This window comes from Chenopodium album, chromosome 14 (genome assembly GCF_948465745.1).
Source record: "Chenopodium album chromosome 14, dcCheAlbu1.1, whole genome shotgun sequence".
NCBI classification, from domain to species: Eukaryota; Viridiplantae; Streptophyta; class Magnoliopsida; order Caryophyllales; family Amaranthaceae; genus Chenopodium; species Chenopodium album.
Genome location: NC_137847.1, coordinates 28,703,932 through 28,721,889, shown reverse-complemented (window position 1 = coordinate 28,721,889; position 17,958 = coordinate 28,703,932). Strand labels below are relative to the sequence as shown.

Below are 17,958 nucleotides of genomic sequence, written 5' to 3'. Positions count from 1 at the left end.
GGGTGACGCGGAACCACCACCTCAAAGACCTTTAAAGGAGTTGGGAACTTCGGGAGCTTATAGAGCTTCAAGCGGCATTGCTCCACCCGTCACTCAAGCCAATGACTTCGAGATTCGGCCCGCGATGATAAATTTGATTGAAAGGAGGCAATATAGTGGAGCAAAACATGAGAGCCCTCTTGTACACTTGAACGAGTTCGAGAAATATTGCAACACAATCAAGGTAAATGGGGTAACTCAAGAGTTTGTGAGACTAAAGCTATTTCCTTTTTCTTTGATAGGAAGGGCTCTTGAATGGCTTGAGAAGGAGGTGAGGCCTAACTCCTTGAGAACTTGGGACGAGGTCACCACGGCTTTCTTAAGGAGATTCTATTCTCAAAAGAAGACGGCCGAGGCAAGGGCTTTGATCCAAGTCTTCCGTCAAAGGGCTAGTGAAACCATATATGAGGCATGGGAATGATACAAAGAATATCAAAGGGAGTGCCCTCATCATGGCATTCCATCATATCAAGTGCTTCAAATTTTCTATGGGGGATTGAGCCCACAAGGAAAGACTAGCTTGGATGCAGGAGCGGGTGGCCCGATTATGAAGAAAACGGAGGAGCAAGTCATCGAGATAATTGAGGATGTGGTGAGACACCACATGGATTGGCAGGAAGGAGAGAGGGAGTCTTTAAGCAAAGGAGGGAATGCGGTCTACTCCGTCGATCACCTCAACGCCATCAATAATTTGACATCTCAAATAGCCAATCTTGGCAAGGAGATGACATCTATCAAGGCAAAGCTAGAGACTTCCACTTCACAACAAGAGCATCCCTCCTAATCTAAGGGGAGAGGTATGAATTCTAACTCTTCTCCTTCTACATCTAATAACATGCCACATGGGTGTTTGTTTTGTGAAAATTGTGGGTCATATGACCATGATACCTCTTCTTGTAATTATGATTCCCAACCCCAATCCCATTATGAAGAGGGTAATGATAATGAAAATGAACAGGTCAATGCTTTGTCTTATGATAATAGACCTAGGAATGACAATCAAAGATATTTACCACCGAATCGAAGGGAACAAGGGGGAAATGCTTATAACCAAAGAGGAAATGATTATGATTACCATAACCAAAACCAATGGGGTAATAGGAACCAAAGGGAACAAAATCCCCAAGGTAACTACAACCAACAAGGTGGTTATGGTAACCATAACCATAATAATCAAGGGAATTATGGGAATCAAGGCCAATATCACCAAGGGGGGAACTATAATAATAGGAATAATTGGAACAACAATAATAATAGAGGTTTTTCTAATCAAAATGCTTCCAATTCAAATGTGAGAGGTAATAGAGCTCCCCAAGATAACTATTATGCCCAATCACCACCTAGTAAGTCTAATCTAGAGGAAATGATGGAAAGTCAAACCAAAATGTTCAACACTTTCATGGCCACGAGTGACAAGAAGTTTAATGAAGTAATGACTCATAATAAAATGCTTGAAACTCAAATTTCACAATTGGCCAATGCTTTGAAGGAAGGGGCTAGCACTTCCAAACTTCCACCCCAAGGACTAGATCCTAAGAGGCCCGTTAATGCCATATCTACTAGGAGTGGGAAGGTGTTGGAAGAGAGTGTTCCTAAGAGAAGCAATGAGAGAATGAACATGAGTGAGCCTCCCCTTGAGAGTGATTGTGAGCAAGAAAAAGAGAAAAATCAAGAGAGTGAAAGAGAAAAAGAATGTGAAAAAGAGAATGATTTTGAAAAAGAGAGTGAAGAGAAAAGAGAAAAAGAGAGGGAAACAAAACAATTGCAAAAGCTACCATATCCTCATAAATTTGTTAGAAACAAATTAGATGTGCAATTTGGAAAGTTTCTTGAGACATTGAAGCAAATTCATCTTTCAATTCCTTTTACCGATGCTATCAAGCAAATGCCTAATTATGCTAGGTTTTTAAAAGACATATTGAGTGGAAGGAGAAAGTGTGAATTGGTTGAAACGGTGAATCTCACCGAGAATTGTAGTGCAATTATCATGAACAAGATGCCACCCATGTTGAAAGACCCCGGTAACTTTTCTATCCCATGTGCAATATACAAGATACAAATTGATAATGCTTTGTAAGACCTAGGGGCTAGTGTTAGCCTAATGTCATACTCGGTATACCAAAGACTTGGGATAGGGGAAACTCTACCCACCAACATCACCCTACAATTGGCCGATCGCTCTATTAAATTCCCAAAGGGTAAGGTAGAGGATGTTCCTCTAAGAGTAGGAAAGTTTGTAATCCCGGTGGATTTTGTTGTGTTAGAGATGGACGAAGATGTTAACATTCCAATAATTCTAGGAAGACCTTTTCTTACTACTTCGGGTGCTTTAATAGATGTTAAAAGTGCTAAAATTTCACTAAAAGTAGGAGATGAGGTAATAGAATTTGACAAGATGTGAGAAGGTCAACTTGGGCAAGTGCTTGGCAAGATGTGAGAAGGTCAATTTGGTTTTGAATTGGGAAAAATGCCACTTTATGGTGGAAGAGGGAATTGTCCTTGGTCACAAGATTTCAAGCAAGGGGATTGAGGTCGACAAGGCCAAAGTCGAAGTGATAGAGAAGCTACCGCCACCAATCAATGTGAGAGGAGTAAGGTCATTTTTGGGGCATGCCGGGTTCTATAGAAGATTCATCAAGGATTTCTCACAAATTGCTAGACCCCTAAATGCTCTTCTTCAAAAGGATTCCATCTTTATTTTTGATGAAAAGTGTCTCCAAGCTTTCAACAAATTAAAGGAGGCTTTAATCTCAACTCCAATTGTGCAAGGGGCAAGATGGGATCTGCCATTTGAACTTATGTGCGATGCAAGTGATGTTGCGATTGGAGGAGTATTGGGGCAAAGGGTAGAGAAGAAGCTTCACGTGATTTACTACATGTCTAAGACCTCGAATGAAGCTCAACGGAACTACACCACAACGGAGAAAGAGTTTCTTGCCGTGGTTCATGCTTTTGAGAAGTTTTGGAACTACCTCATTGGTTCCAAAGCTATTGTTTATACCGATCACGCAGCCATTAGGTACCTTATTGCAAAGAAAGAATCCAAGCCACGTCTTCTTCGGTGGGTCCTATCTCTCCAACAATTTGATGTTGAAATCCGTGATAAAAAGGGGGCCGAGAATGTGGTTACGGACCATCTTTCCCGACTAGAGAATGTGCAAGCTAGCAATGATGAAATCCCTATATGTGATGAATTGAGAGATGATGTGCTTTACATTTTGAATGAAAAGGAGCTTCCTTGGTTCGCCGACTTGGTGAACTACTTGGCTTGTGGAGAATGCCCACCCGATTTCTCCAAGAATCAAAGGAAGAAGCTAAAAAGGGAAGCAAGACATTATGTATGGGATGGTCCCATTCTCTACAAACGAGGAGTAGATGGTTTGCTCCGTAGGTGTGTCCCGGATGAACAAGTGCAAGAAGTGCTCAAGATGTGTCATTCCGATCCATGTGGAGGGCATATGGGAGCCAACAAAACTGCATTGAAAATCTTGCATAGCGGGTTGTGGTGGCCTCACATTTTCAAGGACGCTTGGGGATTTGTGAAGACTTGTGACCGGTGTCAACGAACCGGCAACATATCCAAGCGCAATGAGATGCCCCAACAACCGATTCTTGAGCTTGAGGTATTTGATGTATGGGGAATGGATTTCATGGGGCCATTCCCAAATTCTCATGGAAATCAATATATCCTTGTGGCAGTCGACTATGTATCAAAATGGGTGGAAGACATTGCCTCCCCAACTAATGACCACAAGGTTGTCATGAAGATGTTCAAAAAAGTCATATTTCCAAGATTCGGTATTCCAAGGGCGGTGGTGAGTGACAATGGTTCACATTTTGTTCATAGTGCTTTTCAAAAGATGCTAAAAAAGCACGGGGTCCACCAAAGATTCGGCCTTACCTATCATCCACAAACAAGTGGACAAGCGGAAGTGTCTAACCGTCAAATAAAGCTAATCCTCGAGAAGACGGTTGCTAAGAATAGGAAGGATTGGTCGGAAAAGCTTGATGACGCTCTATGGGCATATAGAACGGCGTACAAGACCCCAATAGGCACAACTCCATACCGGTTAGTGTATGGAAAATCTTGTCATCTACCGGTGGAGCTTGAGCACCGAACCCAATGGGCGATCAAGAAGATTAATTTCGACTTGGCTAGCGCGGGAGAGCAAAGATGGCTTGATTTGCATGAGCTTGAAGAGCTAAGGTTGGAAGCCTATGAGTGTTCTAGCAACTATAAGAATCGCACTAAGGATTGCCACGACCGGAACATTGAAAAGAAAGCATTTCAAAAGGGCGATAAGGTACTCCTGTACAACTCTAGGATGAAATTGTTTCCCGGGAAACTTTTATCAAGGTGGAGTTGACCTTTTGTCGTCAAGGAAGTGTTTCCTCATGGAGCCGTGGAAGTTTGGGATATGGAAGGCAAGAGATCTTTCAAGGTGAATGGGCATCGCCTCAAGCTTTACTACGAGGGGGCTCATGTGGGTGTTTTAGAATCAACTCAATGTAATCTTATCTCCTGAGTGTGGAGGTCGTCAAGCTAGTGACGTTAAAAGAGCGCTTCCAGGAGGCAATCCGAGTTTCTCAACTCTCTCCCTCATAACTAGTACTTAATTTCCATCACTCTTACTATTACTAACTTTTCTCTTAATGTCTTTAGTAGGTGTTGATGAAAAGAGAAGCAAGAAAAGGTTTTGTGAAAGTGAAGTAATAAATAATGATAATAATAATAATAATGGTGATAATAATAATTTTATTATTATTATTATGCCTTACTATTATTATAAAAAAAAGGGAGAATAAAGAAAAAAATGCAGCATCAGGTCTGCACGGACGTGCAGAACATCGCACGTCCGTGCAGAATCAGGCAGTAAGTGTAAAGTGCTTCGAAATTTGGCACGCACGTCCGTGCAGAATTAGGCAGTAAGTGTAAAGTGCTTCGAAATTTGGCACGGACGTGCCAAATTCAGCACGTCCGTGCCAAATTCAGCACGTCCGTGCCAAATCAGGCAGAAGCGTATTTCGAAACTGCTCGAAACTGCACGTCCGTGCCAAATTTGGCACGTCCGTGCAGCCTCGATTTTGGCTGTAAAAACCACGGGTTTTACTAAAAAAAAAAATTTTCCTCACTTTCACTCTTTCATCTCACGTTTTCCCCCTCTTTCTCTCTCTAAAAACTCCTCCTCTCCTCCTTCAAAACCCACTCAAATCCTCATTCTCACCCAAATTTTCTCCCAAATTCAACTCTTTTCACAAAAATCTTCACTCCTTTTCACCTATTTCACAAATTACTACCTCCTTTTATCACATTTAACCCCAAAAATCACCCAAACTACTCAAACCCTAACCTTGAAAATTGATTTGGGGGTTTTCTTTGGGAGATAAATTTGGAGCAATTGGTTGAAGGAGTAAGTTCAAGGAAGCAAAGAGAAGGTTAGAAAGGTTCATTCGCAGGTTTTACACCCACGATAAGCTCGGTATAATCGTTCCTCCCTTTAACTATTTTTATGCTTGAATTCTTGGATTTTTGCATGAAATTGCTTATGAAAGAATGTTGAAATTGGTTATGAGTGATTGATAATTGATAAATGTCAAGCATTATTGAGTTTGAATGAATCTTGGTGTGTTTTGAGAATTGAATTTTTGTAAGTAAGGGTGAGGAATTGATTCTTGTACATGACAAAGCATGCTTGTTTGAATAAATTATTGTGTTGGATTGGTTGACTCTAGTGCAAAAATTTTGATATTAAATTGTTGTGGTTGTGTTGTTGGATTAGTGTATATTGCTTGGTGATTCAATTGTCTTAGGTGGGAGACTTAGAGCTTGGCTTGATTGTGTTGTAATTATTGGCCTTGTTTGAGCTTTGGTTGTGTTTAGTGGACCTAGTGCCTATTGTGTGTTTATTGTGTTGATTATTTGGTTGTGGTTTGTTTGATTGCATTGCATAAATCCGACCATGTCTAGAAGAAATCGACCTAGAAACACGGACGCTAGGTACCGCAACCCTTCTCCTCCTCCTCCTGTTGGTCCACCACAAGTGGATACAATGGGAATAATTTTCAATGACGAAACCTTTGCAAACAATTTTCTAAGAAATAGTAGGAGGAGAATTAGGCCGACCAAATTCTACAGTGAGAAGGTAGCCGAGTCCCTAGGGGTGGGGGAGGACATTAGAATGTTATTCGAGGGATGTGGCCTAGGTAGTTGGCTAGACTTACTTGCTTTGACATACAAGAGATTAACTCTTGAATTCCTCTCCACCCTCCAAGTTCAACGGAACACAACTAGGAACCCCCGCCGTATCACCTTCCAACTCATGAACACCCCCCATACCATGACCATCAATAGGGTGAACCAAGCGTTTGGGTGGCCTACGAACGGAACCATTGGGGCAAAGGATAGGCCACCCCGTAGCTATAACGCAGGTGAGTTTTGGAGGAAGATCACCGGCCTCTTTAACTACAACCCCAGGACCGATAAGGCCACGGCCATTATCCACCCCGCATTTAGGTTGTCACAGCGCACCATAGCAAACACGACGTTCGCTAGAGGTGACAGTTCGGGGGTAGTGTCCACTAGGTTGCTTCACTTCCTATGGCACTTGAGTATGGGTAGTTCGGCCCTAGATGTAGGGTCCTGGTTTGTAGACCACCTAGAGGATGTTGCCACCGGGTCCGGTAACATCACCATAGGTGGTATGATAACTATTATTGTTGCTGCTCTTAATCTTGATTTTGCAGATCAACAGGTTTGCCCAGGAGCGACGCGGATCGATATGCAGTCGCTAAGGACAATGAGGTGGGTGGAGGACGTCGAGGGGCCACACCCCTACCTGTGGCACGTGAGTGGCCGGTCCTACGCCTACCTCCCCGACACGGAGCGGACCTTCATCTACGACGAGACCAACTGGATCTTCGAGAGAGACCACGATTGGGCTCCCGGCGATGAAGACGATGAAGAGGAGCAACAGCAAGGAGAGCAGCAGCAACCTCCACAACAACAATTCCAACAACAACAACAATACGATCACCAACAAGGGTACCAAGGTCAAGGCATGGGTGAGGGCAACCCACCCCTCACCTTCGAGCAGCAAATGCATTTGATGAACCAAGGGTTCAACCGGATGACCACCGAGTTCGAGACTATGAGAAAGTCTCACGAAGATATGAGGTCCTCCTACGACAACATGAGGACAAGCTTCGAAGGACTTCGGTCGGAATTGGGTGAGTTCCGAAATATCTACCGACATTGGTACCCCGGGGGCTCAAGCTCCCAAGGAGGACCGAACTAATGAGTTAGTCTCTTTTTCCCCTTTCTTGTGCTTTTATTGTTTTAACATTGGGGACAATGTTTATGATAGCTTGGGGGGGAGTCTTTCTCTTTGGTTTTGTTGATTGGTTCTTGTTTGTGCTTGATTGGTGATTACCTTGCATGTTGTTTGTTCCTTCCCCTAACATCCAAACCCCTTAACATCCAAATTTGCTCCCTTTGAAATCCAACGCCCTAAATCCAAATCTCTTAATGTGTGAATACTTTTCTTCTCTCCTCTCTTCATTTAGTTGTATAGTTGTGTTCTATTTTTTATTTAATGCTTAGCTTAGTTCTCCTAACTCACTATCAAAAAAAAAAAAAAAAAAAAAAAAAAACCGAAAAATTAGCCCTTGGATGAGACTCAAATAACGATGCTTATATGATTTGCTTGCTTGACTCTTGAGTGATGAGTAAAAGTTCTTTTAGAAGGATGTGTGCAAGAGTTGGGGTCATTTAGAGGCTTATTAATCTTGATTGCGCTAGTGTATATGAAATGAAAACCGATGAATGCTCAATTGCACGTCTAGCATAGGATATTGTCTAATTTGCCCAAAGTAGGATATGTTTGAATCAAATTGCGGTCCCTTGTGCCCTTGGTGTGTCTCCCTTCCTCCCCGAAACGAAACTCTACTAGGGAATTAGTTCTATGTATATCTTGTGTAATAAGTGGCATAATAAGCCACATGTTTCGAATAAAAGAAAGAGCCGCTGAAAGTTAAAAGAGGCGAGGGAAATGAATGAAAAAAAAATAGAAAAAGGTTGGAGAAGTCAAAAACTCCCCCAAAATTCTCAAAGTTTTCACTTTTTCTATTCTAGAGGTCAATTTGTGGATGCCTCCCACACACTATCTATTTTGATTTTTCTTGTGTAAATTCCCGAATTAGAGCGTAGTTGAAAGGGCTTGGGAGTGCATTTTGGGAGGTGGACTTGCATTTTGCCATTTTATAACCGAAAGAGGGCTTTGCAACTTTGGAATATCTAGACGTGCTCTAATGAACTAGTAAGAGGTATAACGAGATATCCTAGTGCAACCTTGCTTAGTTCGCCTCTCTACCCCCAACTCATGTGCCATAAACTGCACGGCCGTGCAGTTAGCCTGGCCAAATCTGAGCTACTGCCCAAATCTGCACGTCCGTGCTTAGGGTGGCACGTCCGTGCCACCTTGGCTGCACGTCCGTGCCACCCCTGGCACGTCCGTATGCACCTGCAGAAAATCCCGACTCTTGTTTTCTCCGTCCTTTTTATTTGAGGGTCATATAAATACCCCCTTAGACTCTATTGTACGGCATCCAAGTTTTCTGAGCTTCCTCTTAGTTTGTAGTTGTAGAAACATAAATACTCTCAAATCATTAGTTAGATTTCAATTATTAGTTTGGAATTCTCAATCTCAATCATTGTAGAAGATAAGTTCCTCCATTGTTATTCAATTTCAAGCTTCAATTAGTAATTTCTCCAACCTTTTTCTACTTAAATTCTGATTTCATTTGCTTTTGCATGTTATTTAAATCTTCTTAAATTCTTGGTAATTTTTTATTGGATGATAGTTATTTCAATCGTTAACCACTTTTCCCCATTTATTGAAGTAGTTAGAACCCTAATTGTTGATTGCATGTTGATAAATATGAGTTGTGAGTAGTCTTCTTGCTAGGGGTTGGGTGAAGCTCAACCTTTTGGGTTAGTTATGCAAATATGGGAGAAACATTGATGTTTGTATTGCAATTAAATTGATTATATGAGATTGCTTGTTAGTTCTTCATGATAGGATTAGCTACCCTTGACTTAGGAGCTTGATAGCATGATATGCCTAGTTTGACATGGAAGTGTAAATTGAGTATGTCATTACTTATTGTAATTTGATTATGTATCATCTATTGCTAGACTAATGAGAAATCTAAGTTTAGTAGTGTGAGTTGTTTTCTTATTGCATGAGGTTGATTTTACATATAGTCCTTGCTATAGCTTGTCTATTTTACTCCTGTTTGCCTTGCCTTGGTTGAGTGGATCCCATTCCCTAGTGTCTTTAGTCCATTGATTTAGAACCATAGTTTGTTTGTCTACTTGACGAACCCCTATTCACCATTGACTTCGAATTAGCTTAAGTGTTAAGATCTTTAGCAACCTTATCCTGTTCCTTGTGGACCGAACTCTTACTTGTCATTATGCTTGGTTTGTAAGGTGTTTGTTAATAAATGTGTTTGATTGAGTGTGGAATGAGCGACCGTTCTAACGCTACATCACTTACTCTATTCTCTAATCAAACCCTATTATTTTTTCTTGCAAAAGCATATCAATTTCACCTCTTTTATTCTCATTCTAACATCACATTACATTTCACTCATCAAATTTTCGAATTTTTCAAGAAAAATTCCAGATTTTCAAACAAAAAATTCAATATTTTGGGTTTATTTTCGAAATTTTGAGAAATTGTGTTGAGGTTTGGAACTTATCTTTGGGTGTTCTATTTGTTCTTAAATCTTCATTTTGGGTAATTTGCAAGTAATTCAAGGCTACATTGAGGTATAATTTCTTATTTTCTAGTAATCTTCTTCCTCATTGTTCAAGCTTGAAACCTTTTTTTGCTTTCATGGTAGAACTCCATTGTTGGTTCCTTTAACTTGTAATTTGTGTTGAATGATATCATTGAGTGTTAAATTGAAGCTTTTTCATGATAAATTTGTATAATTTGCTTGATCCTTGATTCACCATTGTTGGTCATTTTCTCTCTCATGGGTATTCTTTATAATGGTTTTATTGCTTTGATAATTCAATGCTTGAGGTTATTTTGCTCAATTTGACTCATGATTTGGTCTCTTATGTTCATTTTTGCCTTTAATCCATGCTTACTTGTTTCAAGTTTATGATTCTATATTAATGGCATTTTGTTCATATGTAGCCATATCTTGATTTGGTCTCTTACGTGTTTCTACTTTGAGATAATTGCTTTTGTGCTTGATTCTTGAGCAATTACTTATGTTTCTTATTGCAATATGACATATGTAAGATTTTCTCATGAGTTGTTCTTCTTCTTGTAGATGGCTCCAATCCGTCACAAGAAGCGGGCAAGATCAAGTTCTAGCAAACCAAGGCATGTTGTTCCACCTCCACCCGAGGTAGAAGAGACATATGGCATTGAGTTTTCTAAAGAATCACATTGGGATCGTTTCAAGCGTCTATCCAAGAGAAAGCTTAGACCAACAAGATTTTACGATCAAGCAACAACCAAGTTTCTCAGCATAGATGAGGATGTTCGGCTTCTTGCAAAGGGCCTTCATCTTTTAGAGTTCTTTGATTTGAGCGCCCCTACTTATGCTAGGGTGACCTATGAATTTCTTTCTTCTCTTGAGGAAGTCCGAGAATCGAGTGACGGTTCCTCAAGGACTTTGACATTCCAAATTTTCAATCATGATCACTCATTGACGGATTCTCAACTATGTTCTTACTTCAAGTTTCCTTGGGCCGCAGACGTGGAACAATGTATCTACCCGGCACATGATAGAATGGCAGAGGATCATGGATATAATGAGAAACGTTGGTGGAGAAGTATCTCGGAGGAAGGGAAGTATGAGCCTCAAAATTCCAAGACCACCTCCATGATTCATCCGGCTATGCAGTATTTCAACCGTCTCCTCACTTATGCTCTTTGCTCCAAAGATTCTTTGGGAGCTATCTCTCGAGAGGAGCTTTGTTGGTTATGGATAGCCGACCAAAATGACTTTGAGATTGAGTTGGTGGATTCCACAGAGCACTTCATCAATCGACTATTGGATATTCGGGATGGAGTTAGCCTATCGGGGAGCATCCAATTGGGAGGGATGATTTCTATCCTAGCTCTATGCATCAATGAAGACTACAAGACTTTGTTAAATGAGCTTCCCCCAATTATTGATCCTCTAGTAAAATCTTCTTCTCATTTCCTCAACATCTCCGCCCTTGTGAACCAAAAGTTCCTCGATCGTACGAAGAAGGATGATGTCTTCATTTGGAAAGTTTCTCGGGTTAAAGAATGGTTTTTAATCCCATGCAAAGAGGCAACCACCCGACCAAGAGTGAAAGACTCCTTATCTTGGAGGCCTCCAATGCGAGATATTGCTCCTTCTATTCGACGTAGGACGAATCAAACAAGAGGCCGCTCGACCAATGCTCTCTCATCGAATGTTCAAACTATTCCCACAGTTGAACCGGAAGGTACACATATTCCTTCCCCCTCTTCTACTCCTTCTACTTTTGATTTGTCAACCATTCATGCTAGGCTTGATTCTATTGCTAATGTGTTATATTCTATGCCTTCTATGAAACCCTCTAATCTTGGTTATGACTATCATACAAATCAATTGTACGATATGCATGTTCGGAGAGGGGAAATCGAGCCCTATGTTAACTACCCTTATCTCCCGGTCCAACAAGGACCTATCCCTCAGTGGGAGCCTTTTGATCCTACCATTGGTCCTCGGCCTTGCTACCCTTATTGGGAGGGCCCTCATGTTCACCCTAGTTCTATCATAGGCACCACCCCGACCACTTACGACTATCGGCGGCCCGGTGGTTGTGATTACACATATGATCCGGCTAATCCTTCGCCATTTCCTGACCCTGAGACTTTTGGGCGGTGGGGTAGGTCGGGTGAGCCGGTCTTAGATGATTGGTCTCATTATTTTGAGGATGATAGAGCTAGGAGGAATGGTAGGTTAAGGGGTAAGGCTCCCATGGACGTGAGTGAGATGGCTAGCTCTAGTCATGTGATGGAGACCGGTGAGGGGAGTTCTCATTCTACCCCTTACCATAGTGCGGAGTGATACTACCATGGCCACCCCTTCTTCTGTGCTTTTTATGATGTTTCTCGATTGCCTATATGCCTTTAGGTTTAGAGTTAGGGGGGTGGTCCAGTCTAAGCTTGGGGGTGCTTTCTGCATCTTTTTCTGTGCTTCACCATATTTCCCCCCCCTGCTTTTGTAGTTCATTCCTGGTCTCCTATGCTTCTAGTATTGATCTTTCTGTTGTTCGGTTTTATAATGATGCTGCTGTATTTCTGCTGATTCCTCTGCCCGGTTATTGGTTTGTTGTTTGTTTCGCTGATTGTTGTCCGCCGAGTTTCTCTGTGTCTTTATTATGATGATTCCTGATGATGATTGTCTGATTTCTAATCTCCTGATACTATTTTAGTCTGTTGATTCTAACCCTTGCTGCTGCTATTACTGGCTTTTTCTTTATTTGCCTACATTTTATTTTCTATTTTCTTCTTTTCTTTTGTATTGAAGTTACTAACAATTTTCTTTGTATATAGTTTTTTTTTGTTATTTCTCACCTTGCTCTATTGCTTATGCTTTTGATTTCAACGATTTATAAAGGTTCTCTTTCACCTTTTTAATGTGCAAAAGCTTAGTCTAGGATTAGTTCTAGGAGAAGTTGAATGGTTTGAGGTTGTTTGCTTTTTAACACCCTAGTGTGTTTGGGAACATTGGCGTTATGGCCGAATGTTCACTTGTTTGTTGATTGGGATTTATGTTTGTTCGCAATATTTCCTTTTTGCATTCTACTTCTCCTATATCTTTCTATTTTTCATTTCATTTTCCTTTTCTTCTTTTTCTTTTTCTTTCTCTTTTATTTTCATCTTCCTTCTTGTTTTCCTTTTTCTCTATTTCTTATTCTTTTCTTTTCTTTTTATCTCTTTTCTCTTGTAAAAATAAAAAATAAAAAAATAAAATAATAATAATAATAATAATAATAATAATAATAATAATAATAAAAAATTAAACAAATAGACTTAAAAAAATATTATAAAAAAACCTTGTTTTTGTGAATATGAATAAATGTTTTTGCTTTTACTTTGGACTTAATACCACTTGAACTTGCACATTGGCTATTTTTCTTCCTAAATACAATGGTTTGCACGGTTTGAGAGTATCTTTGGTTGATTCTAGGATAGAGTATGCTAAGGTAGCGGTTTAGACCTTTTGGGGCCTTGAAGCCAGATTCTTTTGGTTTGTGGTAAGACGGAGTTGCTTCCTTTGGTGAATTTGACACCTTTAGTAAGTTTTTGCTACAACCGTGTGAGGTTTCTCTCTTTCAAGCCTTCATCACTCTTGATTGTGCGGCGTGGATCCTCCACCTTTGCATCCCTAATCTTGAATCTTGACTCATAATTCTCAAACACGAGACCGAACCAACTAGGAAGGACAAAGGCCATTTTTTGGGTGGTAATTTTTCATTTCTAGGATTTTCTTCTTCTTTTTAGTTCATTGGGTTTACATTTCCCATCTTGATAAACATTTGAGCCATTCCCCTTCTTTTCAAGCCACATCTTTAGAACTTTACACCTTCTGTTTCTTTTCGTTCCTATATTGGTTTTTGTGAAGCAAATGGTCATGCTTTTGGAGTTTGTGATCTATAAAGTTGGAAATTGGTTTTATTTGTATGCGAATTCGTCTTTTGTACATATTGTGAATAATGGCAATTGAATATACTTGAAAAAGCCGTCCAAAATTAAAAGAGGCGAGGACAATTGCTTTGATATAATGAAAAATTGAAAAAAAAAAAAGATGATTTGTTTCTTTTCCCTTTTCTCGCATTGAGGACAATGCTTCCTTTTAGCTTGGGGGAGAAGCGTTTACGCTTTTTGTATATATGCTTGTGGATATAGCTTTGAATAAGCTTGGGGGTATTAGTTTGTTTTTGTTTGGTGACTTCTTGGTTTTGGTGTTGAGGTGTGGCCAATCTTTGCTTCATAATCTAGGTGTACCACCAAATTCTAAATTTTAAGCCTCAAGAAAAGGGATGCAAGGTCGAGATGTCGAGAACCCTCAAATTCTATTCTTTTCCGGTTCCTTCGTGGAACCATAGAGACGCTTACTAAGGGAAGATTTGAGGCCATTAGGGAGAACACTGTTAGATTGGTTGGGATGAAAGTGGATTGCGCCTCATTAGTTCTCTACGCTTAGAACACCCTATGTTTCAATCAACCCTCGATATCTTAGAACGTGCTTACCATTGTTGTTTTAGAAAGCTTGATATCCTTTGTGCCTTGATCATGTTCAAAAGGCCTTTGTATAAGCATTTCTTTTCTTTTAAAGGTTTTAAACTTTTTTTCTTTTCTTTTCTTTTTACTTTGCCTCCTTTTTAATAAAAAGAGTTGTAGGTTAACCTCTTTGGAAACCTTTACGAGAGCATCACTCGTCCTCTAGAGCGATCTAGGGGTTTAAATGGCTTGTCTTTAGTTGTTAAAATTGACCGTGATTCCTACGAAAGTGAGTTAGTGTATATTCTCATCTTCCCTAATTTTCTTGTTTCTTTCTTTGCTTGAGTAGTGTGATCATTTTCCCTTGGGTTTGATTTTGTTTTGCTCGAGGACGAGCAAAAGTTTAGCTTGGGGGAATTTGATGAGCGTCGTTTATGGCGCTCAAAAGAATAAGATTTAGGTTCATTTTCTTTATTTTCTTTCATCATTTTCATATAATTCTTTTAGTTTTATTTGATTTTCCATTTTTTTAATTCACTTTAGTTCTCGATTAGTGTTTACGAGTTTTTCATATTTTTAGTTGATAATTCATAATTTTAGTGTTAGTTTTACCTTGCTACGCTTCCTCTCTTTGTTTAAATTGTGTTTTGTAGGTGAATAATCAAGTCAATTTGCTCATTTTGGGACTGCCATGTTCGCGGGCATCATCTCGAGTGCACTGATGATGGGGATGCTCGGGAGCGCGGAGTTTGATCAAGCAAGCGAAGGAGCTAAAGCTTATGCATCGCACACGGGTGCGCGCGCGCGGCACAGGGGTGCGTGCGCGCAGACCCAGCTGTGCGCACGCGCGGCTGGGCTGTGCGTGCGCACGGCCTGTGCTGCCCTCTTCGCTCGATTTTTCTTATTTATAGATTTTGACTTTCTTTTTGGAGGACGACTTAACTTTGTACTAGAGAGAGAATTTTTCTAGAAATAGTAGAGAGAGAAAGTAGAGAGAGAAGCTTAAGATTTACTTGTTTGTACTTGAATTTGATCTTAGATTTCAATTTAATTTTGAAATTCCTTCTTCAATTCAATGAATGTTTGTAAGATTTCTTTCCCTTGATTTACTTTTAATGCAATTCCTTCTAGTTTCTTGGATTTTGATTGAGATTACATTCCTTGTTTTAGAAATTTTGATTGATTGATTTTCTTTTGATTTAGCTTTAAATGAATATGAATTTGATTGAATTTGTTTTGTTTCTTAATTCCACCATGTTTAGTGAGTAGATTAGTTGCTAGGGAGAAGGGGAAGCATGCTTGATTGATGATTTTTGCTAGTTGATGATGCTAAATTGATTTGAATGGTGCAATTAAATTGGTTGACATAGTTGTGCATGTGATTAATTAGATTAGGAGTGATCAACCTATAAGATTAATCTAGATTGCATTGCAAATTTCAATGACATGAACCCTTGATTTGAGAATTGCTTTAATTGATTGAATTTGATTGTGATTTTCCTAGCTAGCCATTCATAGTGATCCCTAGCTTGGCTTATAGGAGATAGCCCTTGAATTCCTTTGATTGCAACTATTGTTTGTCCTTTGCAATGTTTGAATTGATTGAGTGATCTTTCAATTAGCATAATCATTGAGCTTGCATGTGGAACCCATATCCCTAGTGTTTAGTATATTGAATTTCTCGATTCATCTAGATTTCTTGATACCTTAGTTACCAACCGCATCTTTCCACAAACTTCGAAGTAGCTTGACCTAGGCTATAGCTTACACCTATTCATTCCCTTGGGTTCGACCCTTGACTTACCATATACTCGTATTAGGTTGGTCGAGTGTTTATAAATTTTCTTTGGCTCTAGGAAAGGGTAGAGGACGACCTACATTTTCCTCGTGTCACAAACATGATAGAATACCCTCCCCCAAGCTTGAATGAGACAACATGCTCAAACATAAATCTAATAATCCACGGGAGGGGAAAACAAAGAGATCAATCCAACAAACCAACACATGTCCAACAGGTCATCAACCATTAGAGAAAGAGCAAGTAAAGATATTACCTGATATAGGTGGGTGTAAATACCCGCAAATGACCCAATTTAACCTTTCAAAGCCATGTTCATCTAGAATTGAATCTTGCTTTCCATATGCTAGCAAAATAGGAGTCAATCTTCCTTGATTCTTGATTCAAACCAATGCACCAAAGTATATCAAGTCATGTACCCAGCAAAAGGCACACAAACATTTCCATGAGTGAAAATCTATTCTAAAAAGAAAAGAAAATGAAAGCAATAAAACACGAGTTACTTCCCGAGAAAGGCTTGCTTAAAGTCCAAGCTTAACCGCTCTAGAAAATAATATTGCAACGAACGCAAGAGCTTGTCAAATAACGGGAAGAGGATGTGCAACAAGGATAGTGCACGCAAATGCGGAGAGAGAAGCCAAGAAAAAGAAGATGAATCAAAAACAAATTCAACAAAATAATACGAAGAAAAAGAAGAAAAGGAAGAAGAAAAAGAAAAAGAAGAATAAGGCAAACTCTCCTCAAAGTGTTTTTGGGTGGCAAAATCACCCTTTTCCTCAATAGAAAACGAATGAGGGACATGTAAATCATCATAGATAAGGGATCCTCAATAGGCTTATGGATAAAAGAAGGGAGGGTCATAGGAATGTAGAGGATATGGTTAAATTTTCTTGAAAAAGGAACATGAGAAAGGGGAATAGGAGCAATGGTCTCACAAATGAACTCTTCCTCACCACCATGCCTCAAATCACCAACAAGAGCATGAAAATCAATCATAGAATCCTCAAAAGAAGAACATTCATGATCTCCATTTCCTTCAAACATCCAACTTCCAAGAGGAACCACATAATCCCCTCCATCACAACAATGAACAACAACTCCCTCAACATCCTCAAAGCCTAAAGTCTCAAAACTATGCATGAATGGATGCAAATTCATTTCAAACTCATCTCTCTCCCATGAAGCATCCTTAATAAACTCATTCAAAAGGTTATGGGTTTTCATTTTACTCTCAAAAAACATATTGGACATAACCTCAAATGAGTCCAAATACTCATGGATAGAAGAATCACAATCATGCACAAGAGACTCATCAAGATAGGAAGGAGGATTAGGGTTTTTGAAATCAGCACCCTCTTCACTCTCAACTCCTTCACCATCACTCAAATGCTCGCCAATGGGATTCTCACACTTTCTTGGTTGCTTAAAATCATCATCATCATCCTCAACATACACATTGGATTTAGAAATTTCACAAACAAGCATCAAAGATGACAATTGGCTTTCTAGCACTCCACCTCTACTTGTTTCCTCCTCAAAACGCTCCTCACTCTTTTTCATCATCTCCAATTGACTTCTCATAGAATTAAGAATCGACTCCTTACTATGCCCAAGATCATTACTAAGCTTAATATGCCTAATTTGAGTTTTAAAAATACCAATAAAAGATTCAAAAGGTGAGAAGATTGATGTTCAACAAAAGAAGAAAAGTACAACCAAGATTGGAAGAATCAACATGAAAATCATGAGCATATTCATCACATTGGGAAGTGGGGGCACAATCAAGTATATGAGATTTGTCATCAAAGGAACAAAGCACATCACAAGAAGGCATGGTAAATAATGAAGAAAATT

General features: G+C 39.7%; 1 non-coding gene across 1 annotated transcript; it reads right to left on the bottom strand.

Annotated features, from left to right (window-relative positions):
* Positions 1-392: 392 nt before the first annotated feature.
* LOC145580399 (small nucleolar RNA R71) lies at positions 393-498 on the bottom strand. Its single transcript, XR_014099454.1, has one exon. It is a non-coding gene; the product is annotated as a small nucleolar RNA R71 (small nucleolar RNA).
* Positions 499-17,958: the final 17,460 nt, after the last annotated feature.